This window comes from Arachis hypogaea, chromosome 12 (assembly GCF_003086295.3).
Source record: "Arachis hypogaea cultivar Tifrunner chromosome 12, arahy.Tifrunner.gnm2.J5K5, whole genome shotgun sequence".
In the NCBI taxonomy this organism is placed as follows: Eukaryota; Viridiplantae; Streptophyta; class Magnoliopsida; order Fabales; family Fabaceae; genus Arachis; species Arachis hypogaea.
Window position 1 is genome coordinate 57,620,055 of NC_092047.1, and position 11,043 is coordinate 57,631,097.

An 11,043-nucleotide genomic window follows, 5' to 3' on the forward strand; every position below is an offset into this window, starting at 1 on the left:
ATCCTTGTGAAAAGTATAGACTATTATATATTGCTGGAAAGCCCTGGATGTCTACTTTCCAACGCAATTTGAAGCACGCCATTTCGAGTTCTGTAGCTCCAAAAAATCCACTTTGAGTGCAGGGAGGTCAGAATCCAACAGCATCAGCAGTCCTTTTTCAGCCTGAATCAGATTTTTGCTCAGCTCCTTCAATTTCAGCCAGAAAAATACCTGAAATTACAGAAAAACACACAACTCATAGTAAAGTCCAGAAATATGAATTTTTCCTAAAAACTAATGGAAATAAACTAAAAACTAACTAACACATACTCAAAACTATATGAAATTAACCCCAAAAAGCGTATAAAATATCCGCTCATCAGGTGCCATCAATGGTAATGGAAAAACAAAAAGCTTATGCTTTTACCACACCAAACTTAGAATTTTTGCTCGCCCTCGAGCAAGAGAAGAAAGAATAGATGAAGAAGAAGAAGAAGAAGAAATGGAGGAGAGGGAGAAGGGGTTGTGTTGTGTGAAAATGAGGAAGAATGGAGGGTTATATATAGGGATGGGAGGGGGGTGAAGGTTCGGCCATTTAGGGTGGGTTTGGGTGGGAAATTGATTTTGAATTTTTGAAGGTAGGTGGAGTTTATGAGGTAGGTTTATGGGGAAGAGTGGATGGATGTGAGTGGTGAAGAGGTGATAGGGAAGAGAGATTAAGGTGATTGGTGAAGGGTTTTGGGGAAGAGTGTTTATGGGATTGTGTGAAAGAGGGGTGAGAAGAAGTGAGTGGAGGTAGGTGGGGATCCTGTGGGGTCTACAGATCCTGAGGTGATCCTGTGGGGTCCACAGATCCTGAGGTGTTCAAGGATTTACAACCTTGCACCAAATTAGGCATGTAAAATGCCAGGGCACACAACTCTGGGCGTTCAGCGCCAGATTGGTGCTTGTTCTGGGCGTTGAACGCCCATTTGTCGCCCATTTCTGGCGTTGAACGCCAGAACCATGCTTGTTCTGGGCGTTCAGCGCCAGCTCTTCTCCAGGGTGCATTTCTGGCGTTCAAATGCCCAGATGCTGCCCATTTCTGGCGTTCAGCGCCAGAACCATGCTCTATTCTGGCGTTGAACGCCCAAAACATGCTTCTCACTGGCGTTTAAACGCCAGTAAGGTCTTCCTCCAGGGTGTGATTTTTCTTCTGATGTTTTTGATTCCGTTTTCAATTTTTATATTTATTTTGTGACTCCACATGATCATGAACCTATAAAGACATATAACTAAGAAAAATATAGTTAGATAAATAAAAATTGGGTTGCCTCCCAACAAGCGCTTCTTTAATATCAATAGCTTGACAGTGGGCTCTCATGGAGCTTTACAGATGTTCAGAGCATTGTTGAGATTCTCCAACACCAAACTTAGAGTTTGGATATGGGATTTCAACACCAAACTTAGAGTTTGGTTGTGGCCTCCCAACACCAAACTTAGAGTTTGACTGTGGGGGCTTTGTTTGACTCTGCTTTGAGAGAAGCTTTTTATGCTTCCTCTCCATGGATGCAAAGGGAGATCCTTGAGTTGTAAACACAAGGTTGTCCTCATTTATCTGAAGGATCAATTCTCCTCTGTCCACATCAATCACAGCTCTTGCTGTGGCTAGGAAAGGTCTTCCTAGGATGATGGATTCATCCTTTTCCTTTCCAGTATCTAGGACTATGAAATCAGCAGGGATGTAAAGGCCTTCAACCTTTACTAACACGTCCTCTACTTGTCCATAAGCCTGTTTTCTTGAATTGTCTGCCATCTCTAATGTGATTTTAGCAGCTTGCACCCCATAGATTCCCAGTTTCTCTATTACAGAGAGGGGCATGAGGTTTATCCCTGAACCAAGGTCACACAGAGCCTTAAAGATCATGGTGCCTATGGTACAAGATATTATGAACTTTCCAGGATCCTGTCTCTTCTGAGGCAATGTCAGTTGATCCAGATCACTTAGTTCATTAGTGAACAAGGGAGGTTCATCTTCCCAAGTATCAATGCCAAATAATTTGGCATTTAGCTTCATGATTGCACCAAGGAACTTGGCAGCTTGCTCTTCAATAACATCCTCATTCTCTTCAGAAGAGGAATACTCATCAGAGCTCTTGAATGGCATAAGGAGGTTCAATGGAATCTCTATGGTCTCTAGATGAGCCTCAGAGTCCTTTGGTTCCTCAGAGGGACGCTCCTTATTGATCACTGGACGTCCCAGGAGGTCTTCCTCCTTGGGATTCACGTCCTCTCCTTCCCTTACAGGTTCGGCCATGGTGCTTATGTCAATGGCCTTGCACTCTCCTTTTGGATTCTCTTCTGTATTGCTTAGGAGAGTGCTAGGAGGGATTTCAGTGATCCTTTTACTCAGCTGGCCCACTTGTGCTTCCAAGTTTCTAATGGAAGACCTTGTTTCATTCATGAAACTTACAGTGGCCTTGGATAGATCAGAGACTAAGTTTGCTAAATTAGAGGTATTTTGTTCAGAGTTCTCTGTCTGTTGTTGAGTGGATGATGGAAAAGGTTTATTATTGTTAAACCTGTTTCTTCCACCATTATTAAAGCCTTGTTGAGGCCTTTGATTCTTCCATGAGAGATTTGGATGATTTCTCCATGATGGATTATAGGTGTTTCCATATGGCTTACCCATGTAATTTACCTCTGCTATTACAGGGTTCTCAGGATCATAAGCTTCTTCTTCATAAGAAGCTTCTTGAGTACTGTTGGATGCAGCTTGCATTCCATTCAGACTCTGAGAAATCATATTGACTTGCTGAGTCAATATTTTGTTCTGAGCCAATATGGCATTCAGAGTATCAACTTCAAGAACTCCCTTCTTCTGAAGCGTCCCATTACTCACAGGATTCCTCTCAGAAGTGTACATGAACTGGTTATTAGCAACAATGTCAATGAGTTCTTGAGCTTCTGCAGAAGTATCCAATGACATCTTTGATAGCTCAGATAAACCATCATAGAATATATCCAGGATGGTCTATTCTGAAAGCATGTCAGAAGGACACTTTTTGGTTAGCTGCATGTATCTTTCCCAAGCTTCATAGAGGGATTCACCTTCTTTCTGTCTGAAGGTTTGAACATCAGCTCTAAGCTTGCTCAGCTTTTGAGGAGGAAAGAACTTGGCTAAGAAAGCCGTGACCAGCTTATCCCAAGAGTTCAGGCTGTCTTTGGGTTGAGAGTCCAACCATATTCTAGCTCTGTCTCTTACAGCAAAAGGGAAAAGCATGAGCCTGTAGACTTCAGGATCTACTCCATTAGTCTTAACAGTATCACAGATCTGCAAGAATTCAGTTAAGAACTGAAAAGGATCTTCAGATGGAAGTCCATGAAACTTGCAGTTCTGCTGCATCAGAGAAACTAGCTGAGGTTTCAGCTCAAAGTTGTTTGCTCCAATGGCAGGAATGGAGATGCTTCTTCCATGTAAATTGGAATTAGGTGCAGTAAAGTCACCAAGCATCCTCCTTGCATTATTATTGTTGGGTTCGGCTGCCATCTCCTTTACTTGTTCGAAATTTTCAATAAGGTTGTCTCTGGATTGTTGTGATTTAGCTTCTCTTAGTTTTCTCTTCAGAGTCCTTTCAGGTTCTGGATCAGCTTCAACAAGAATGCCTTTTTCTCTGTCCCTGCTCATAAAAAAGAGAAGAGAAAAAGAAAAGAAGAGGAATCCTCTATGTCACAGTAAAGAGGTTCCTTATTGTTAGTAGAAAAAGAAGGGGACAAAGAATATAATGTAAAGAAAGAAACACAAGGGTGAGGAGAGCAGAGATGTGAGATGAGGAGATGTTAGTAGATGAATAAATAATTAGAATGAGATGAGAGAGGCAGAATTTTGAAAATAATTTTTGAAAAAGAGTTAGTGATTTTCGAAAATAGTTTTTGAAAAAGGTTAGTAATTTTCGAAAATAAAAAATCAAAAATTAAAATAATTAGTTAATTAAAAAGAATTTTTTAAAAAGAGGGAAGATATTTTCGAGAATTAGAGAGAGAGAGAGTTAGTTAGGTAGTTTTGAAAAAGATAAGAAACAAACAAAAAGTTAGTTAGTTAGTTGAAAAGATAAGAAGTTAGGAAGTTAGAAAAGATAAGAAGTTAGGAAGTTAGAAAAGATATTTTGAAATCAAAATTTTTTTTGAAAAAGATAAGATAAGAAGATATTTTTGAAAAGATATGATTGAAATTAGTTTTTGAAAGAGATTTAATTTTTAAAATCACAATTAATGACTTGATTCACAAGAAATCACAAGATATGATTCTAGAATTTAAAGTTTGAATCTTTCTTAACAAGCAAGTAACAAACTTGAAATTTTTGAATCAAAACATTAATTGATGATGTTATTTTCGAAAATTATGATGTAAAATTAAGAAAAATATTTTTGAAAAATATTTTTAAAATTTTTGAAAATAACTAAGAAAAATGAAAAAGATTTGATTTTTGAAAAAGATTTTGAAAAAGATAAGATTTTTAAATTGAAAATTTGATTTGACTCATAAGAAACAACTAAATTTTAAAAAGTTTTGAAAAAGTCAACTCAAATTTTTGAATTTATGAGAAGAAAAAGGAGAAGATTTTTTTTTTTTGCATTTTTATGATGAGAGAGAAAAACAAGAAAAATAATGCAATGCATGAGAATTTTAGATCAAAACATGTGATGCATGCAAGAATGCTATGAATGTCAAGATGAACACCAAGAACACTATGAAGATCATGATGAACATCAAGAACATATTTTTGAAAAATTTTTAATGCAAGAAAACATGCAAGACACCAAACTTAGAAATCTTTAATGCTTAGGCACTAAAAATTCAAGAATGCATATGAAAAACACCATACAACACAAAACAAGAAAACATCAAGATCAAACAAGAAGACTTACCAAGAACAACTTGAAGATCATGAAGAACACTATAAATGCATGAATTTTCGAAAAATGCAAGACGAGTATGCAATTGACAGCAAACTTATAACATGACTCAAGACTCAAACAAGAAACACAAAAATATTTTTTTGATTTTTATGATTTTATAATTTTTTTGTATTTTCTTTTAATTTTTTCGAAAATCATTTTGAAAAAGAAAAGTAAGGATTCCAAAGTTTTTAATATGAATTCCAAGAATCTTATGCTCTTTAGACTAAAGCTCCAATCAAAGGGTCAGGCATGGCTTAATAGCCAGCCAAGCTTTAGTATGTAACTCAGACATGACACGTCTAACATGCCCTACAAGCATGGCTTTACAGCCAGCCAGGCTTCAACATGCTTCATGAAACACTAGAATTCATTCTTAAAAATCCTGAAGAAAAATATATTTTTGAAAACATTTTTATTTTTAAAAAATTTTTTTCGAAAACAAGGGAGAAATTTTTGAAAGATTTTTGAAAGATTTTTGAAAACAAAACAAAAAGAAAATTACCTAATCTGAGCAACAAGATGAACCGTCAGTTGTCCAAACTCGAACAATCCCCGGCAACGGCGCCAAAAACTTGGTGCGCAGAAATTGTGATTACACTTTGATTATGTAAAATTCATTGCTCGTTCTTTCCCTGGCAATGGCACCAAAAACACGATGCCAATACCATGGTTCACAACTTCGCACAACTAACCAGCAAGTGCACTGGGTCGTCCAAGTAATACCTTACGTGAGTAAGGGTCGAATCCCACAGAGATTGTTGGTATGAAGCAAGCTATGGTCACCTTGTAAATCTCAGTCAGGTGGATATAAAATAGTAATGGGGTTTTCAAAAATTAGTAATAAAGAAGGATAGAAATACTTATGTAATTCCTTGGTGAGAATTTCAGATAAGCGTATAGAGATGTATTTGTTCCTCTGAATCTCTGCTTTCCAGCTGTCTTCATCCAATCAGTCTTACTCCTTTCTATGGCTGGCTTTATGCAAGGGCATCACCGTTGTCAGTGGCTACATCCTCTCCTCTTGTGAAAATGGTCCAAGATGCCCTGTCACGGCAAGGCTAATCATCTGAGGTTCCCGATCATGCTGGAATAGGATTCACCCTCCTTTTGCGTCTGTCACTACGCCCAGCACTCGCGAGTTTGAAGCTCGTCACAGTCATTCAATCATTGAATCCTACTCGGAATACCACAGACAAGGTTTAGACTTTCCTGATTCTCTTGAATGCCGCCATCATTCTAGCTTACACCACGAAGATTCTGATTAAGAGATCTAAGAGATACTCATTCAGTCGAAGGTAGAACGGAAGTGGTTGTCAGGCACGCGTTCATAGGGAATGATGATGATTGTCACGTTCATCACATTCAGGTTGAATAGCGAATGAATATCTTAGAAGCGAAATAAGATGAATTGAATAGAAAATAGTAGTACTTTGCATTAATCTTTGAGGAACAGCAGAGCTCCACACCTTAATCTATGGAGTGTAGAAACTCTACCGTTAAAAATACATAAGTGAATAGAGGGTAAGCATGGCTGAATGGCCAGCCTCCCATGGAGGTCTAGAGATCTAAAAATGATCAAAAGATTCCAAGATTCAAAGATGTCTAGTACAATAGTAAAAAGTCCTATTTATAATAAACTAGCTACTAGGGTTTACAGAAGTAAGTAATTGATGCATAAATCCACTTCCGGGGCCCACTTGGTATGTGCTTGGGCTGAGCTTGAGTGTTACACGTGTAGAGGTCATTCCTGGAGTTGAACGCCAGTTTTGGTGCCAGTTTGGGCGTTGAACTCCACTTTGCAACTTGTTTCTGTCGCTGGACGCCAGAATTGGGCAGAGAGCTGGCGTTGAACGCCAGTTTGCGTCGCCTAAACTTGTGCAAAGTATGGACTATTATACATTTCTGGAAAGCCCTGGATGTCCACTTTCCAACGCAATTGGAAGCGCGCCATTTTGAGTTCTGTAGCTCCAGAAAATCCATTTTGAGTGCAGGGAGGTCAGAATCCAATAACATCAGCAGTCCTTCTTCAACCTCTGAATCTAATTTTTGCTCAAGTCCCTCAATTTCAGCCAGAAAATACCTGAAATCACAGAAAAACACACAAACTCATAGTAAAGTCCAGAAATGTGAATTTAACATAAAAACTAATAAAAACATCCCTAAAAGTAACCAAATTCTACTAAAATCGTACTAAAAACAATGTCAAAAAGCGTATAAATTATCCGCTCATCACTTGTTGATGAACATTGTTGGATCTAATCTCCTTTTAATGCAATTTTCATGTTTCTATGCTTCTTTTATGTTGATCTTGTTTGCTATTGTTGATTTCTCACTCATGTTGATTATGGGTTTCCTTCAACTCTTGCATTTTATGATGTTTACTTTTCTTGCGCACTAGGTGCTTGATAAAATGTTTCCTATAGTTTTAAGTAGTTCACTTGACCCTTGGCCTAGGCTAAGGGGATTGAGTGATCTTGAGTCCTTGGGCTTCATTGAATTGGTAATTCTAGAACCCTTGGGGATCAATTTGATAACTATTGACTCTAGCCTACTACTAAGTTAATTAGTAGCTAGGTTGGGACTTATGGATTGACGTTGATCAAGCCATTTGACATACTCCAAGCCTAGGAGTAGACATTACGTACTTAAGGCTTTAGTGAGTAGACCTAATGAGCTCGGTTCCTCATAATTATCAATATTTGAATTGTTGACAAGGATAATGATCTAAATTACCTAAGTCTTAGCCAAGAGTCCTTTATCTTGCTTCCTTTAATTACTTGCTTGATTTACGCGTCTTATCATTTAAATTCTTGCTCATTTAATTTCTTGCCCTCTTATCAATTAAACCCCTTGCATTCTCATAGCCAATAATTGACCACTTCATTGCAATCCTCGTGAGATGACCCGGAGTCTAAATACTTCTGTTAATTCTTATTTGGGGTTTGTTCTTTGTGACAACCAAAATTTTTGCATGTGAGGATTCTTTGTTGGTGTAAAACTATACTTGCAATGAGAATTCATTCAATTGAGAAAATTCTATACCATCACAACAATTCGCTCATCAAAATGACGCCGTTGCCGGGGATAGCAATGGTGCTATATTATTGGCTATTGTATATATTGTGAATAGCTTGATTTTTGGTTTGTTTGTTGGCTTTTGCTAGTTGTAGGACTTTGTTTTCTTTGTTTCTTGCTAGTTTTGTTTTTTGTTTTCTCTTATCACCATGAATTCTCATCCTTTTGGCTATGAGTGTAGTTCAAACTGTGTTGTAGGAAATGGAAGCTTCAATGAGGATGTGCATCAAGGATTTGGAGATCAAAGGTGGGAGGAGCCCCAAGCTTATGGACAACCTTCTTGGCAACACCTCCTCCGGCTTCTTATGGGTATAATCATAATCCTAATGCATACCAACCCAATGTGTGTGATGACCCTCATTGTGGTTGTCAACCACAACCATATACGCATATGAATCCTAATCCTAATTGCCACCATACTCACATGCCTCACACCACCATTCACCTCCATATGACCCTAACCTATATCCACCATACGACCACCATATAAACCATATCTAGAGCCACCTTTCCAATACCAATACTCCATGGACCACAAAGTCCACACACACCACCTCAAAAATTTCACCAATATGAACCACCTTCTAATTACAACAACCTTCCCTCAAACAATGAACCTTCTCTTCCACCATCATCTCCCGATGAAGCCCCCATGCTAGAATTGAGAGATCTTGAATCTCTTATCTTACGGCGACACGAGGAGGATAAAAAGAAGTTTACGGAGTTAAGAACAAAATTGGCTATCATGGTAGAAGCCATTGGTAACATGGTCTCATCCCGCCTAAGCCTATGCGATCAAGGCGCTCCCATTGTTGAATGTGGAGAAGAAACCAAGGAGCTTAGTGAGGAGTAGACTTGAAGCTCCATGGTGAGGAGGAAGAGTTAAAACAAGAAGTACAACAAGAGGAGGAGGTAGAAATTAGTGAACAAAAGGAAGTAGTGGTTGGATGTTTAGGATATGTTGAGCACATAAAGGAATCTCAAGTGAAGAGCCCTCTTCCACGAAGTTTGAAAGGGATGTTAAAGAGGAGAGTAATGTTGAGGAAGTGGATAGAGAGTCGAAGGAAATTGATTAAGAAGTGGATTCCATCATTAGTGATTTTTGTCCACATTGATCAATCCCCTTGATGATCTTGTTGAGCCTTCTTCCAGTGAATTAGAAAGCAATGTTGAGGAGGACGTGCAACCTCCAAGGCATATTGTGAATGAAGAATTGAAAGAAGTATTGCAAGCAACAAGCCCCCCTATATATGATGATTCCGCATCAACATATGATCCTCTCGAGCTTGAAGAGTCCTTCCCCACTATGCTTGGAATTGATGACAAGGTAGACTTCACTAAACCTCCTATCTATAATGAGAGTGATGGGGAAGGAATAAAAGAAATTAGTGGAGAAGAAGGTGAACTTGAGGAAGCTTGGCGAGAGGTAAATCTTGAAGAACCTTGGCAAGTGGTGGAAACCTCTAGAAGAGGATAGACAGGCGTAGAGCATGCTTTGTCAAGATCATTGGGAACTCTTCCACCTAGGTTATCATCCAATATTTCATTTGAGTGGGTAAAACTCTAACTCTTAGCTTTATTATCCCACTTGAATTTGGTTTGCTTGAAACGGATGGCCAACTTAGGGTGCTTTGTGGAATTAAGCAAAAGAGGAGGATGTTTAGTGGTTGGCGTTGTAAATCTAGACTCATTATAGTTGAAAGCTCAAAATTGAAGAGCATGGATCGGTGTAGTGCTCAATTAAATGGGCCTAGGAGGTAGTTTGGTAACTTCACGAGAATTCAGCTTTCTTGTCACCCGGACAGAATCAAGGCGATCAACTAGAAGATGGGTGCGAAGATAAGATATGGGATCCTGGATCACACCATGAAAACCAATTTGGGAGCTCATATCTTGAGAGAACCTCACAAACTTGGAAGGTTGGAAATTTGTCGATTGAAGGCAAGCACTCTTGGAAAGATATACAACATGCACCTAAAGCCTCCCAAATGTCCAACTTAAGGACTTAAACTAAAAGTACTTGGTGGGAGACACCCCACCATGGTAAACTCTTTCCATTCTCTTGTAGGTATAATGAATGAATTAATTGGGTTCCATTGTATATAGTTTCTTTACTTCTTACTATATTTTGCTTCGCTTGCTAAGGTGTTTATAATTCTATGCCTTAATGAGGGATGATTCTTTGAATTTGAGTTTTTGCTTGGGTTGCAAGTTTCCTCAAATTGGTTGAAAAATCCCCAAAAATTCAAAAATATATTTTCTTTTGCATTTTAGCTGGTTCTAGAGTCCTAGAGAAGGTTGGGAGGATTATGGGCTCTTCTTGGTGCCTTTGAAGAAAAAAAAGAAGAAGAAGAAGAGCCACGCGCAAGCGCACAGTGCGCGCACGCGTCGGCTATGCATTTGAGCTTTCTGGGCCAAGGACCAGAGAGTTGTGCCACTTTTGGGCCAACTCTGTGCCTCAACCCACGCGGATGTGTGCATGACGTGTTCGTGTCCTTTTGCGTTTCCCTACCTACGCGTAGGCGCACCTGGCGCCCCCGTGCCCCGCTTGTCACTTCAACCCTCCACGCGCGCAAGTGCACAGTGCGCACGCGCGTCGATGCAGTTTTGCATCACCCAAGCCAAAGACCCGAGAGTTTTGCCAACTCTGGGCCACTTTTGTGCCTCTGGCCAGCTCGACCCCGCAGACGCACGATGTACGCATCCGCCCCATGCCTACACAACCCATCTCGCGACAGCCTATGACACCACACCATTCCTTATTCTCCCACCCATGCGGCGCGCACGATGCGCTCCTGGATCAAAATTTACTAACCCCAGGGACCGAGGCCCTAGCGCAGTTGCGACCCTTCCCCTTTCCCCAACGTCTCTCCCTCTTCTTCTCCTCTATTCCAACCTTCGACTCTTTAACCCCAACCACCCAGCCACCTCCGCGCCATTCGCACATCAACCGCCGCGCGACCCCCTCCTCCTTCCCTCCCTCCTTCTTTCTATCTTCCTCCATTTCCCACTCACCCTAGCTCCATTCTCCATCTCTGCCTTCGAAAG

At 39.8% G+C, this 11,043-nt stretch overlaps 1 non-coding gene across 1 annotated transcript; it reads left to right on the forward strand.

Annotated features, from left to right (window-relative positions):
• The first annotated feature begins 3,001 nt into the window (after positions 1 to 3,001).
• Positions 3,002 to 3,109, forward strand: LOC112731751 (small nucleolar RNA R71). The gene has a single exon (XR_003167514.1). It is a non-coding gene; the product is annotated as a small nucleolar RNA R71 (small nucleolar RNA).
• The last annotated feature ends 7,934 nt before the right edge of the window (positions 3,110 to 11,043 follow it).